This window comes from Delphinapterus leucas, chromosome 1 (assembly GCF_059928025.1).
Source record: "Delphinapterus leucas isolate spDelLeu-1000000601 "Yukka" chromosome 1, BTC_Dleu_Yukka2, whole genome shotgun sequence".
In the NCBI taxonomy this organism is placed as follows: Eukaryota; Metazoa; Chordata; class Mammalia; order Artiodactyla; family Monodontidae; genus Delphinapterus; species Delphinapterus leucas.
This window is the reverse complement of record NC_143129.1, coordinates 33,374,126-33,388,257: the sequence shown is the minus strand read 5'-3', so window position 1 is coordinate 33,388,257 and position 14,132 is coordinate 33,374,126. Positions and strand designations below refer to the sequence as shown.

Here is a 14,132-nt window from a genome sequence, read left to right as displayed (position 1 = left end):
CATTTGCCACTCACTGATACGTATTTTGTTTTGTTTTTGTTTTTTTAATTAATTTATTTATTTATCTTTGGCTGTGTTGGGTCTTCATTGCTGTGCACAGGAATCCTCTAGTTGCAGCGAGCAGGGGCTACTCTTCGTGGCGGTGCGCGGGCTTCTCATTGTAGTGGCTTCTCTTGTTGCGGAGCACGGGCTCTAGGCACACGGGCTTCAGTAGTTGTGGCTCATGGGCTCTAGAGTGCAGGCTCAGTAGTTGTGGCTCACGGGCTTAGTTGCTCTGTGGCATGTGGGATCTTCCCGGACCAGGGTTCAAACCCATGTCCCCTGCACTGGCAGGCAGATTCTTAACCACTGCACCACCAGGGAAGTCCCACAGATAGGGTTTTGACATGAGTCTGCAAGCAACTGATTTATTATGGTCTCTGTGCAGTCAAACCTCTCTGCTAATGATAATCTGTATTTGCAGCCGCTCCCCAGTGCTGGCATCACCGCCTCAGCTCCACCTCAGATCATCAGGCATTAGATTCTCATAAGAAGCGCGCAACCTAGATCCCTCACATGCGCAGTTCACAGTAGGGTTCGTGCTCCTATGAGAATCCAATGCCGCTGCTGAACTGACAGGAGGCGGCGCTCAGGCGGTAATGCGAGCGATGGGAAGAGGCTGTAGATACAGATGAAGCTTTGCTCGCTAGCCCACTGCTCACCTCCTGCTGTGTGGCCCTGTTCCTACCAGGCCACAACCAATACCGGTCTGTGGCCCGGGGGTTGGGGACCCCTGGTTTAAAGAGTATAGTCATCCCTCGGTATCCACAGGGTTCCAGGACCCTCACAGATACCAAAATCTGTGGATGCTCAAGTCCCTTATATAAAATGACATAGTATTTGCATACAACCTATGCATACACTCCCATATACTTTAAATCATCTGTAGATTACTTATAATATCTGAAATGATACATATGCTATGTAAATAGCTGCCAGCACAAGACAAATTCAAGCTTTGCTTTTAGAAACTTTCTGGAATTTTTTTTTTTCCAACATATTTTCAATCTGTGATTGGCTGAATCCACAGATGCAGAACCTTTGGACATGGAAGGAGCCAAGTGTACAAAGTTTCAGTTTTGCAAGATAAAAATAGTTCTGGAGATGGATGGTGGTGACAGCTGTACAGCAATGTGAATATACTTAATGCCACTGTATATGCTTAAAAATGGTTAAAATGGTCAATTCTATGTTATGTAGATTTTACCTCAATTTTAAAATATAATTTTTAAAAAGCAAGGTTTAAAAAAAACTTACTTCCTGAAAGTCTCCTTCCAAGATCACCGTCTGCAAAGTTATCTCTCTCTCCCCCACCAGGGTAACTCTAGTTTTCATAGTACATACCATGGTTTACTTTCTTTGTAGCACTTATGGCTGTATGAAATTATCCTGTTTTTTTAACTACTTATTTATTATCTCTGTCCTTCAATTAGAGAGTAGGCACCTGGGCCACCTTCTGACATCACCTACACATTATGGTAATAAGACAATGGTAGGAAAGCAATCAATAAACATTTGGTAGGGGACTTCCCTGGTGGTCCAGTGGGTAACACTCTGCACTCCCAATGCAGGGGGCCCAGGTTCAATCCCTGGTCAGGGAACTAGATCCCACATGCATGCCGCAACTAAAAAGTCCACATGCTGCACCTAAGATTCCAGCGCAGCCAAAATAATAAATAAATATTTAAATATTAAAAAAACATTTCATGCATAAATTAATTGGTTTCTGGGTCCTAACCCAGACCCCTTGAATGAGAATCCTGGGTTCTCAGACACTGATTTATAAACACAGAAAACTTGCTAGTTATGACACAGTAGCACCCCTCCCTCCAGTTAGAACAATTTGACACATCTGACCCTTAAAACAGATACTCTTTTTTCTTACCAATGAAGACCCATTTGCTTTTGTTTGGAGGACTAAACAACAGGGAAGTTACGGATAAAAGGAGTTTCTAATTATTTTCATATAGGAATATCAGACAACATAGTCAGTATAATTCCTTTAATTCTTTTTAAATGATTTTAGCACATATGCCTATTAGAAGAGCTTCCAGATCATAAAGATGTTTACTGATCTATTTTATTATGTAATTCAAACATCAGGGTAGCAAAACAAACAAAAAACCAACCCTCTTTTCTATTTGTGTACTTGATATTATCTAACTTCCTACAGGAATTTGTTCTACCATCTTCTCTCTCTTGTCCTTTAATCTCACCTTGCCAGTTCTTAGCTCACTCCTAGACAGCAAATATATTCATCTCATCTCCTCACTATAAAAAATAGTCACTTGATCATACAACAAACTCAAGCTACCATCTTCTCTAATCCCCTTCACCACATCAAGCTTCCTAGAAGACTACTTTCTCATTTCCCATTGATTCCTCAACCTTCAACTCCAAGGCAACTAATAAGGCTGTCAACCCCTTAACACAGCAATTGCCCTCTCAGCAGTGACCAATGAGCTCCCCTCTTTCTGATACTCATCATATTTCCCTATCTGTTTAAGTTCTGCTCCTCCTATCAGATGACTTAAATTCTTTTCATCCTTAAAAAAACCCAGACAGTTCTGGGTGCGAGCCTGGCTTTAACACTTGCTACACTTTTCTGAGCTGGTTGACTCAGGGGCTGGTCTGTCTCCCTAAGGCATGAGTGCAGGCAATACTTATTCATCTTTATATCCCTGAGCTCAAATGGCACATAGCAGACTCTCAGTAAGGTTTGTGGGAGGGCAGGAAGAAAGGACAAAGGGGAGGGGTGGGAAGGGAGAACAAGGGAGAATGAGGGGAAAGATGATACAGGAAAACAGTTATACTTAACCTTTTTATCCCTAAGTACAAAGCAGAAAAATTAACCATAATGGAGCCTCAATGTTTGGTAAATCTAACTGAACGCCTACATACTACCTTATTTAATAGTTTTGTTTTATTCAATTTCATTAAATATTTACATTTAAAATTCTAAGAACTGTACATTTACCTTAAAGGTGTGGTTGTAAAAATCAAACTGTTAACTACAGTTGCAGACAATAATAAATTCATAGTTCTAGAAATTATTAGTCAGTGAAGCAAAAATATACTTTAGCATTCCTTAACTTCCAGATGGGATAAAGGGGGACAGAGCTAGGCTGGAGTCAATATGATATGAGGTAGAAATAGGACAACATTAAAATATGGCAATAAGGTAGGTTAAAAAAAAGCAAGCTCCATAAATTCCCTACCTAAAATTAACTTTTAGATCTATGAAGAAACTGTCATAAATAAGTTGATAGCTTTTTAAAAGCCTTTTCAAAAGTGTGATTTCTGTTACTTAAGGAAAAAGAAGATATCCCTAAATTTAAAAACAAAGTACATGTAAACAAACTGCTTTAAATAAATGCTCTTTCACTATATTTCAAGAGAAAACTGTCTAATACTTCGGGGCACTTATTAAACAGTGAAAAGGAAAATACCTCTTTCTAGTTAAAAAGAGGATGAGGATAATTAGAGGAAATAAATCAATTTCAACAAATTTTAATTCCTACTCTCTGCCATATCTCCAAGTTTCTATTCCCTTTACTTGCTTTTTCTCCAGAGTTCTGTCCTCCCCCTCTTCCCTTAAGCATATTCGCAAAGCGTTCTTGTGTCACAAGACATAATGGCTAGGAGTACACCCTTTAGGACCAGTGTGCCTGCATCTGAATCCTGACCCCATGACTTACTAGGTGTGTAATCTTAAGACTTAACCTCTCTGTACCTCAGCTTACTCATTTTTAAAAAAGAAAGATAAAATAGTACCAACCTCACAGGGTTGAATGCTGCCTGGCACATAATAAGTGGTTCAAAAGTGTTAGCTAGAGGGGGACCAAAAAATGTATCATCCAAACCAGGGCACTTCTGAGATTTAAAGAGAAGACTATAAATAATCCCACTGGAGCAACAGGACATAAACCAGAACTGTCCCAGGCAAATCAGGACAGAGTAATCCAATTAGTATAAGATGAACTACAAATGTTGATATGCAACCGTTTCTGCCCTACAAATATCACATAGTTAACCTAATATTGTTCACTTCCAGTTAAAAAAACCTACTTATATACCATTATCTCTGAAAGTGGGTTCAGTGGGGGAGAAAAAAAGGGAAAATAGGTCAAAAAGTTTCAGAAACACCAAATTAAACAAAGTTAAACAAGTTTCTTTCCATCTAGCCTACCGAAAAGTCATTGGTATACTAAAGCCTTAATTAATCTTATAGCTTCAATTTTATTTTGCAACTACACAGCTATTATAAAATAAAATTTAAATGAGCCACTGGCTTTTTTTCTTAATATAAAGTATGTTATCTATCTATGTTCACTGCTCTTTTCCTCAGTACCTAGTCCATAATGAATAAATATTTGTTGAATGAATACTAAAAAATTTCTCATGAAAAATTATTTCAGGAACTAAAGCAAAATAAGAAAAAAAATAAAACCCTAGTTTGGGATTTTGGATGAGCTTCTTCAGTTTTGTGGGGGTTTTGTTTTTCGATTGAAGGTTCCAGTAGACTCCTTAGATAAAAACTGCATTGGAGGACTTCCCTGCGCAGTGGTTAAGGATCCGCCTGCCAATGCAGAGAGGACACGGATTCAAGCCCTGGTCCAGGAAGATCCCACATGCCATGGAGCAGCTAAGCCCATGAGCCACAACTACTGGGCCTGTGCTCTAGAGCCCGTGAGCCACAACTACTGAGCCCACGTGCCACAACTACTGGAGCCTGCATGCCACAACTACTGAAGCCCATGCGCCCAGAGCCCGTGCTCTGCAACGAGAAGCCATCGCAATGAGAAGCCCACGCACTGCAACGAAGACTAGGCCCCGCTCGCCGCAACTAGAGAAAGCCCGCACGCAGCAAGGAAGATCCAATGCAGCCAAAAATAAATTAATTTAAAAAAAGGGAAAGAAAGAAACTGCCAAATTGTTAAAAAAAAAAATTGCATTGGATTTTCCATGGCATTTGTTCTCGACTAAATGTGGTTTGCTGATCATGAGGAAACATACTCAGAAGATAAAAATACTTAGAAGATAAAAATAACAGTAGTAGTAGCTAATGTATAAGAAAAATACTATGCTTAAAGGGCTTAAGCCCTTTAATCTTTACAATAATCTTAAGTGATATCTATCTAGCTTGATTTTGGGAATCTTAGTAGATCCCAAGTCCACAGCTTATTTCCAATGGCCTAGTCAGAATTTTCTTAAGTTTGTATGCCTCATTTTTGCTAGCATAATTTGCCTTTTATCAGGTATATTCCAATACAATCTCCTACTAAGCCTAACTCTTGGTAAGACAGCTAACCATTAAGTGCTCAAATCCTGTTATGAAATGGTCCATATGAATTCTCTACTACATGGTCTCAAAGGGAAGCATGTCACAGGCATAATGCAGCTGTTATAAATATACATTTATAACTATACATTTGTAACTTAACAGTAATTTTCCTAGATAGAATTTATCAGAAAAGTTATGATGGAAGAAATGAACATTCATGTAGCAAAAATAATTCCAAATATCAAATTTTGGAGCTTGTAGGGGACTTTACAGAAACTAATAAAAGTAAAAGTTTACTGAGCAGAAATCAAATGCATTTCTATCCTTACACTTCAAATCAGGTGGTATTATTATTATTATTACTATTTCCATTCTTTACATGAGGAGACAAGGTTTAGCAATCTGTCCAAGTTTACACAGCTGGTGAGTAGAGGAGCTGGAATTCATATCCAAGTCTGTCTAACATGAAAACTAGGATCATTAATTTTCTTTACAGTATATTAAGATTCCTCCTATGTAACATTTTTCTGTAACCCAAATTACTCTATTAAAAATAGCAGAAATTTAGAGCTTCACAAGATCTCTAATCCACCTATCTATTCTTACAGCCCCAGTGGTGTAAGTAGTTTTATGTGTTGTTTACATACAGTTAGTTACTGAAAGGGTTAAGGTTAAAACTCAGGACTCCTGCTAGATACACATCCAGGTCTTTTCAGCATCACACAATGTTTGTTTTGCTACTATTGAAGTCAACCCATGAACGACTGCTCCATTTTTGTGAAGGCCTGGAAATACTCTGATATATAGCATAGAAAACACTTTTACTTGTAAAAAAAGAAAAGGCTTCTACAGTATCTTTATGAAATCATAAACTTAAAAAGCTGTTAAGACTCATTTATATAAGCAATCAAAGGCTGATTCTTTCCTAAGGAATTTGACACAAGGCATTCATTACACTACTTGGTTTGTTACAAAACAAATTACATACACACACACACACATACATACATACATACAACTAGGAGGAAACGTGCCAAAGTTTTGAGCCACCACCCCTTCAGCTCACAGTTATTGTGACCTCCTTCAAGAAATGATCACATAACCCAGGCTCTATACTAGCAGAGTATACCCCTGGCTACAGTGATAATTAGGGGTGAAAAAATGACACAATCTACTCTGGTATCTGCTATATGGCTGGTGGGAAAAAGCCTATCTTCCTTTCGGATAGTGAGCCATGATGATATTGCCCTGGGGCTTCTAGTAACCACATGCCTACTACAGAGCAGAACCTTGCTTGAAAATGAGAACATCACAGATGGAAAACAGCAGAATGGAGCAGAAGAAAGAACACCTGACATCATCACCAGGATTCCTGGATTCGGGAATACCTGAAATGAGTCCATCTTGGATTCCCCATTTACATAATCTAATAAATCCATCCCCTCTTTTAATTTTTCCTTCATTGCTTAAGCTTGTGTTGAGTTGTTGTTGCTTAGAATTTTAAAAGTCCTAATTATTCTCATAAAGTCCTTAGTTTAAAAAAACGCCACAAAATTTTAAACATTGGATTAGTAATTTTATCTATATATACTTTTAAACTTATATACTAACAAAATTTTTTAAATTAAACCCAGTAATATTGTGTTCCTAAACAGGGTTTTAAATCTTTACGTATCAACAACAATTGCATTTTTAAATATTAGAGTATTTTGATGTTCAATATTTTCTTTGTATTAAAATGTTTCTAATGGTAGAAAATACCATGTGTCTACCCCTTTGCCTTTTAGCCTTCTGCCATGCCGCTCTCCAACTTTAGATTACGCTGGGTGGATAATTCCTCTATTAATGCTCCTGGAATACATAAATCAAATAGAAAATTCAAAAACCAAAATGATTTTGCTCTATCCAAACTCACAGAGAATGTAATAGCACCACATGTAAGTTCCTTTTTTACACTTCTCTTCCTTAATAATCCTTCCTTTTCTGTTCTTCCTTCATGATCACTTCCTTCCCTTTGGACCAACTAGAAGCTTGCCTCTCCTCCTTTCCAAGGCTAATCCTTTCTCTTATGTTCTCATCTCTTCCCAACCCTTTGCTCCATCAATTATGCTCTGCCAACTTGTAGTATGTCCTTTCCCACTGGCATGTTCCACTCTGCCATCATACATGTACAAGGCTTTCTCTAACTTTTAAAAGAAATTTCACTTGACCAAACTGTACTCATTCTATTGCTACCCTACTTTTCACTGCCAAAGTTTTCGAACAAATGGTTTAAATCCAGTATTTAAGCATCAATCATTCTCTTTTTCCCCAGAAAAGTGGCTTCCAACTCCCTCCCCCAAATCACTGAAACTGAATTCACAAAATTATTTGTCAGATCCAATGGTCTCTTTAAATGTTTTCATTTCCTTTGTACACTCTGTTGTGATATTAACCATCCTCTTGTAAAATTTCTTGTCAACTGGTTCTAATGACATTACTGTTTTAGCTTTCTTCCTTCCTAATAAATAACGCCTTTTGTACTTCCCTAAGGAGGTCACCTTTTCCTCCCATTCCTCAATTGTTAGTAGAGTTAAGTGTTTCCCAGGTTCATTCTTCAGTCCACTGCTTGCTGTATACTTTTTTTGAAAAATTATACATACCATTAAAATTCAACTGTGTTGTTCTCCTGTATGAGAAAAAATTACACACACGAAAGGCTGAACAACCATTTCTATCATCCCCTCCCCCAAACCAGGACCACTTCTGAATTTCCTGAAATGGCATCACCAGGCTCTAAAACCAAGCCACACACTATCACACCTCTGGGCATTTGGGCCCATCTTCTATTGCCTAGAATACTCTTCCATTCTCAATCTAAAAACTTCCCCTCAGACTCAAATGCCACTTACTCTGTGAAGCCTTTCCTGTCACACACCCACTTCCCAGGCAATGTGAATTCCTAGTTCTCTCTCCTATACAGCCTTGGCACTAAGTAGATACCTCTATTATAGAATTTTTAATGATTTTATATAGTATACATCCCTGTGATAGTACAGTATCATCCTCAATGATAGTGTTTCAGGGCAAGAGACATGTTTTATTCTTTTTGCTTCTTCTTGCTACAACATGGTAGGCACTAGATTATTTATTGGAATATATGTTTCAAAAGCCCAGGTTCAGGGCTTCCCTGGTGGCGCAGTGGTTGAGAGTCCGCCTGCCGATGCAGGGGACACGGGTTCGTGCCCCGGTCCAGGAAGATCCCACATGCCGCGGAGTGGCTGGGCCCGTGAGCCATGGCCGCTGAGCCTGCGCGTCCGGAGCCTGTGCTCCGCAACGGGAGAGGCCACAGCAGTGAGAGGCCCGCGTACCACAAAAAAAAAAAAAAGCCCAGGTTCAGAATGTCAGTGACATCCTAAGACATTTCATATACCTACACTGCTTTTGCACATGTCAAAGTTCAAAGTGACTGTTTCCTGAACACAAAAATCATTTACTGACTATACCAGTGATTCAGCATATATGCTTTCCTGCTGTGAATATTATTCTATTTTTATATGCAGATGTGTCTTACCTTCTCAACTTATCTGGATAAGTGTTTGAGGCCTACAGTTTTTAATGTTAAGTACATTATACTATCTGGTGTGACTCCTTACACTGTAGCTGGTTTTCAAAAAGTATCGCACAACTGTTCGATGAGCCTCACTGTTAGAAATTCTAAAAACTATCCAACAGATCTGTTATTAATTTATTGTTTTAAATTAAATCGAAGTTTTTCAAAATTCTTCATTAAGAAAAATAAACGTACATGGAACTCAGACAATAAATATATTCAAATCCACAGTCCAAATAACGTATTTATTATTAACAAGAAAAAACAACAGTGGATTCTTTCAGTGGTGCTAAGGAATTTTATTTTTTGCAGGGAACTGCGAATATGGATATATTATATGGCCATTACAAAGGAATTTTCCTTTGGAATTCACAATGTAAAAATTGATTCAGGCAGTGGCACCAATGGAAGTTTAAAACCAAAGTGAAAAGTTGTTGGGAATTATGACCCCACAGGTTTGTAAATGGGGAAAAAAACATATCTATAGTGAAGCGATCCAGAAGTCACCTTCTTGATCAACTATACATCATCTACACAGTATTTTCACCAAAAAAGGTTCAACCTGGATGTAATAATAAAGAAAAATTAGACAAATCCAGAATGTGGAATATTCTACAAGGCAACATGATGCATAGAATCCTCAAAGAAAATTAGAATCAATGTCATAGAAAGCAACATAATGTCACATTTTTATTATTCCAGAATAAAATGGACTAGAGACATAAGCAAATATACTGTATAGATCCTAGATTTTAAAAACATATAAAAGCTTTATTGGACTGCCATATTAGATATGATTGTTGAATGTATTAATTTTCTTAGTTGTATTAATGATAGTTATAAATACCTCATTCTTGGAGATTTGGGCTAACAGAACTAAGGGATGGAGCAACATCTGCATCTTCCTTTCAAATGACTCAACCAAAAAAAAAAAAAAAGTAAAATTGTAACTGTGTGAGGTGATGAATATGTTAATTAGCTTAATTATGGTAATCATCTCACAATGTACACATATATCAAAACATTGTATTGTATACCTTAAATATATGCAAGTTTTAGCAAGTGTACCTTCAAAGGTGGGGAAAAAAGCACACATAAAGCAAATGTGGTGAAACATTAAGGATGTTTACATGCTCATTAACTCTGTAACTTTTACCTTTTCTGTATAACTAAAATTTTCAAAATTTTCAAATAAAGAGTTAAGAGTGAAAGTAATTTCCTCTTCTTTTCATTCACTTTAAAGATAAGTAAACTGATAAAAGCTGAGTATAGAGCCCTACTGTATCTAAGATTTATTTATTTTAAATACTTTTATACAAAATTAATAAGTTGACCTCTGAGAATATACACTATGTAAACAACTTTGCTTACTAAGAAACAAGGTTAAATGGTAAAACTAAAGGTAACATAAGTAGAGTTCTTCCCCATTTTACACATAAAATTCTAGTCCTTAGCAATAATTATTGATAACTCCTTTCTCCACTGTTTAACAGAACACACATTAATATTCTTGACTTTACATCTTTTTCCAATGACAAACAGTCAGCCCATGATTCTAACAGATGAAGACCTTTGAAATCAGAGGTCTTATTTTCCCTCTGTGTTCATGTTCTCCCCCACTTCCAGGGCTGAAATGTCTGCAGGGTTCTGTTCTCAGCCTGCCAATTTCAACTTGTCACTGCATTAGTTATCTATCACTGCATAACAGATTACCACAAAACTTAGAGCTTTAAAATAACAATAAGCCTTTATCATCTCACAGTTTCTGTGGGTCAGGAACTCAGGACCAAAGGCACAAAAGGCACAGGGAAACTACTATAGCACTGCTGCTCAAAAGAGAGAAAGCAGGAGGTGGATGGGAGTCACTGGCTCATAGCAATTCTGAAATCCAGCACAGTACAGGCAATCCCGGATCAGAATTTAAGGCCTGTTTCTGTCCTCTAGGCTCTTGGTTCTGCTTTCCAAGTCATCCTTTCTTTTCCATAAAGGATGGCCCATGTTTGCAGCTGTGCAGTTTTCTCAACATGCTTCCCGCCTGCAGAGGTTCAGGGATCCAAAGGCTGCTTTTTGTTTGTACTGTCTTTGTCCAAGTCCAGTGCAAGCTGACAGTGTTTTGGCCAATTCACTCTCATTAAAAGAAAGAAAACGAGGGGAAAGGGAGGAAGAGAGAAGAAACTTTGTGGATCTCCTGAGAATCTTATCACAGTTTACTCCATTGTGAGACAAAGGCCATATCCATAAATCTCTTCAAGATAAGCCCTTCCTTCTATATCGTAGGCCTCTGATGAGACTGCTGAGGGACAACTCTCTAAATGCTCTTAGAACCCCTACTGTTTGACTCAAGAGGTCTTTGAGACAACACCTTGGATCTTTCTGAGGTTTTAAAGGATTTTAAAATCACATCCTCAGCTTCATTTGTAGAACATGTTTTCCTGAGAGTGTCTTGGATTTGCTGTTTCCCAGAATCTACTCCTTAATTTTAGCAACACTGGTCAAATGAAGAAGCTAGGAATTTTCAAACTCAGCAGTTCCACGCTCCTTTTTGTTTAACAGTACTTCCTTTGATTGGTCCCTCTCCTTTTACATTTTATATATAAGCAGCAAGAAGAAACCAGGAATATTTTTAACATTCTGCTTACAAAATTCCCTTAGCTAGATCACCTAGTTCATCGTGTACATTTTCCTGCTTCTCATTTTATTGCCGGTGACAGAGTTCCTAAACTTTCTGCCACTACAGAACAAGAATCTCCTTCCTCAAATTGCTGATAACATTTTTCTTACTTTTCTTTAAGCTCTTACCCACAGTTTTCTCAAAGGCCTCAAACTTCTACTAACAATCTATTCAAGGCTTTTCAGGCTTTCACTAATGCCTCAAAATCTTTCTAGACTGTGTCCACCACTGAGTTCTAAAGACAGGCCTCCATTTCAGGTTGTTGTTATGGCAAAATAAAACCACTTTTGATACCAAAATCTGTACAATTTCTATATAACTACCCCAAAAGTTCGCGTTTCAAATACAGTAAACTTCTGCACAGTTTCAATGGGACAGGAGGGGCATAGTCAGGTGGTTCTGGACCAGGATCTCTCCTGAGATTGCAGGCAGCATGTTTACCACAGCTGCAGTCATCAAAAGGCTTTACTTGAGTTTACTTAAGTTATGCACAGGTTGAAATGCTTTCTAAACTAGCATTTATCTTACGTGTTTTAAATCACAAAATTTAAGCAATTTATAATTTCACTACAATTTTATGGGTAACCAGCTGAAACCATTTTTACAACATGTAAAAACTCAGTAGTGATTGGGGCTTCCCTGGTGGCACAGTGGTTGGAAGTCCGCCTGCCGATGCAGGGGACGCGGGTTCGTGCCCCGGTCCAGGGGATCCCGCATGCCGCGGAGCGGCTGGGCCCGTGAGCCATGGCCGCTGAGCCTGCGTGTCCGGAGCCTGTGCTCCACAGCGGGAGAGGCCACAACAGTGAGAGGTCCGCGTACCACAAAAAAAAAAACAAAAAAAACTCAGCAGTGATTATCAAAAGCTGAAGGGTTGTCTCTGTCAAAAGGGGCTATCTAGTCATCTTCCACTAGATTCCTAAACCAAAGACTCAGAGTCCTACTGTCAATAACAAAACCTGGTAGACACCGCCCCAGTGTTTCTGACACTGACTCTAGCCCAGCTACCACACCTATGATTTATGTTGTGAATGAAGATTTAGATTCCATAAAATTAAAGATAAAAGGCGCAAAGAAAAGGGAGAAGGCTAAAATGTAGGATATATTAAAAGAAAACTAGAAAAGAAATGCATACAGGCAAAGTAAAAACAAAGGCTGAACTAAAATCCACACTGTACCAAAAGAACAGAAATTTAAATCAGTGAAACAGAAGACAAACTACAAAAATTCACTGAGGACGAAAGAAAAAATAAAAAGGTAAAACATAAGGCAAGAAACATAAGGGATAAATCATGGAAGGTAGAATGCAAATAGCCAATCAAAAATAATGCACCATGCTACGACTGTAGATTAAGGGGGCACAAATTCTTTGCCACTCTTCATCAGGAGAGGGACTCTGTTTCTCCTCCTCTTGAATCTAGGCTGGCCTTGTGACTTGTTTGACCAATAAAATGTATTAGAACAAATGCTGTGCCAGCTCTGGTTCTAGCCTTTAGTAGGGCTGGTAGTTTGCATTCTCAGAAGCCAGCCAAATGCTCTGAAGTTCAGGCTGTCCTGCTGAAGAAAGGCAACAGGAAGGAGAACCAAGGTACTCCCAGTCAACATTCAGCACCAAGGACCCAAATATGGGAGCAAAGCCTTCTGGGATCTCCCAGTTCTGCCTAGTTACCCTCTAAATGCAGTCAACTGAGTGACCCCAATTGAGATCACCAGAATAACCACTGAGTCAAACCACAGAATCATGAAAAATAATAAATCATTGTTTTAAACCACTAAGTGTAGGGTAATCTGTTATATAGCGGCAGATAACCAATGTAGCTATACTGCTCTAAAACGACACAGTACTTCTGTCAAAATATATAGCTATGTGTCTAGTCTGAAGCGTAAGATACTTGCATCCCAAGTCCTTGCTAGAAAGTATTATCTTAAACTATTTGAAAACCCAGCTTGTTTCAAAAGCCTGGTTAAAAATAATAGCTTTTCTATTCCTTAAATTATCCTCTGTTATTTACTTATTTGAAAAAATATTCTAAATTCTATCCTAGGATTAAGTCAGGCATAGAAGACTGAGATAAATTTTAATGCTACATCTTCCAATTTTACTGGCATCTACTTTAAGATGTTTTAAGAAAATTTCACTTGTGTAACTTCTCTGATTCCTTCCTTTGAGGACTTACTATGCAGTAGGTATTCAATAGCAAAGATAAACAAGGTAACTATGAAGCAGAATTGAAGGTAGGTAAAAATTTTATCACTCCCCTCCCTTTTCCAGGGAGTCAATCCCTGCCTAGTCTGTGCCCCCAAAGCACTTTGTACAAATCTCTATTTTTTAATAATAATAGTAAAAGCAGCTAACATTTATGAAGCACATACTATGTGCCTGGCATAATTCAAAGCCTTTCACATGATTTAACTCAATCCTCACAATAATTTTCATAAGGTAAGAACTATTATTATCCCCATAATACAGATGAGGAAATTAACTCATCTTAAAGAGTCTCTTCCCCCACTTAGACTCTAGACTCTATGAAGGCAGGTGACCTGCATCT

At 38.1% G+C, this 14,132-nt stretch overlaps 1 protein-coding gene across 5 annotated transcripts in view; it reads right to left on the bottom strand.

The window, feature by feature from the left end:
* Positions 1-14,132, bottom strand: part of LOC149750448 (uncharacterized) — an 88,076-nt gene that overhangs the window by 47,132 nt on the left and 26,812 nt on the right. The window lies entirely within an intron of this gene.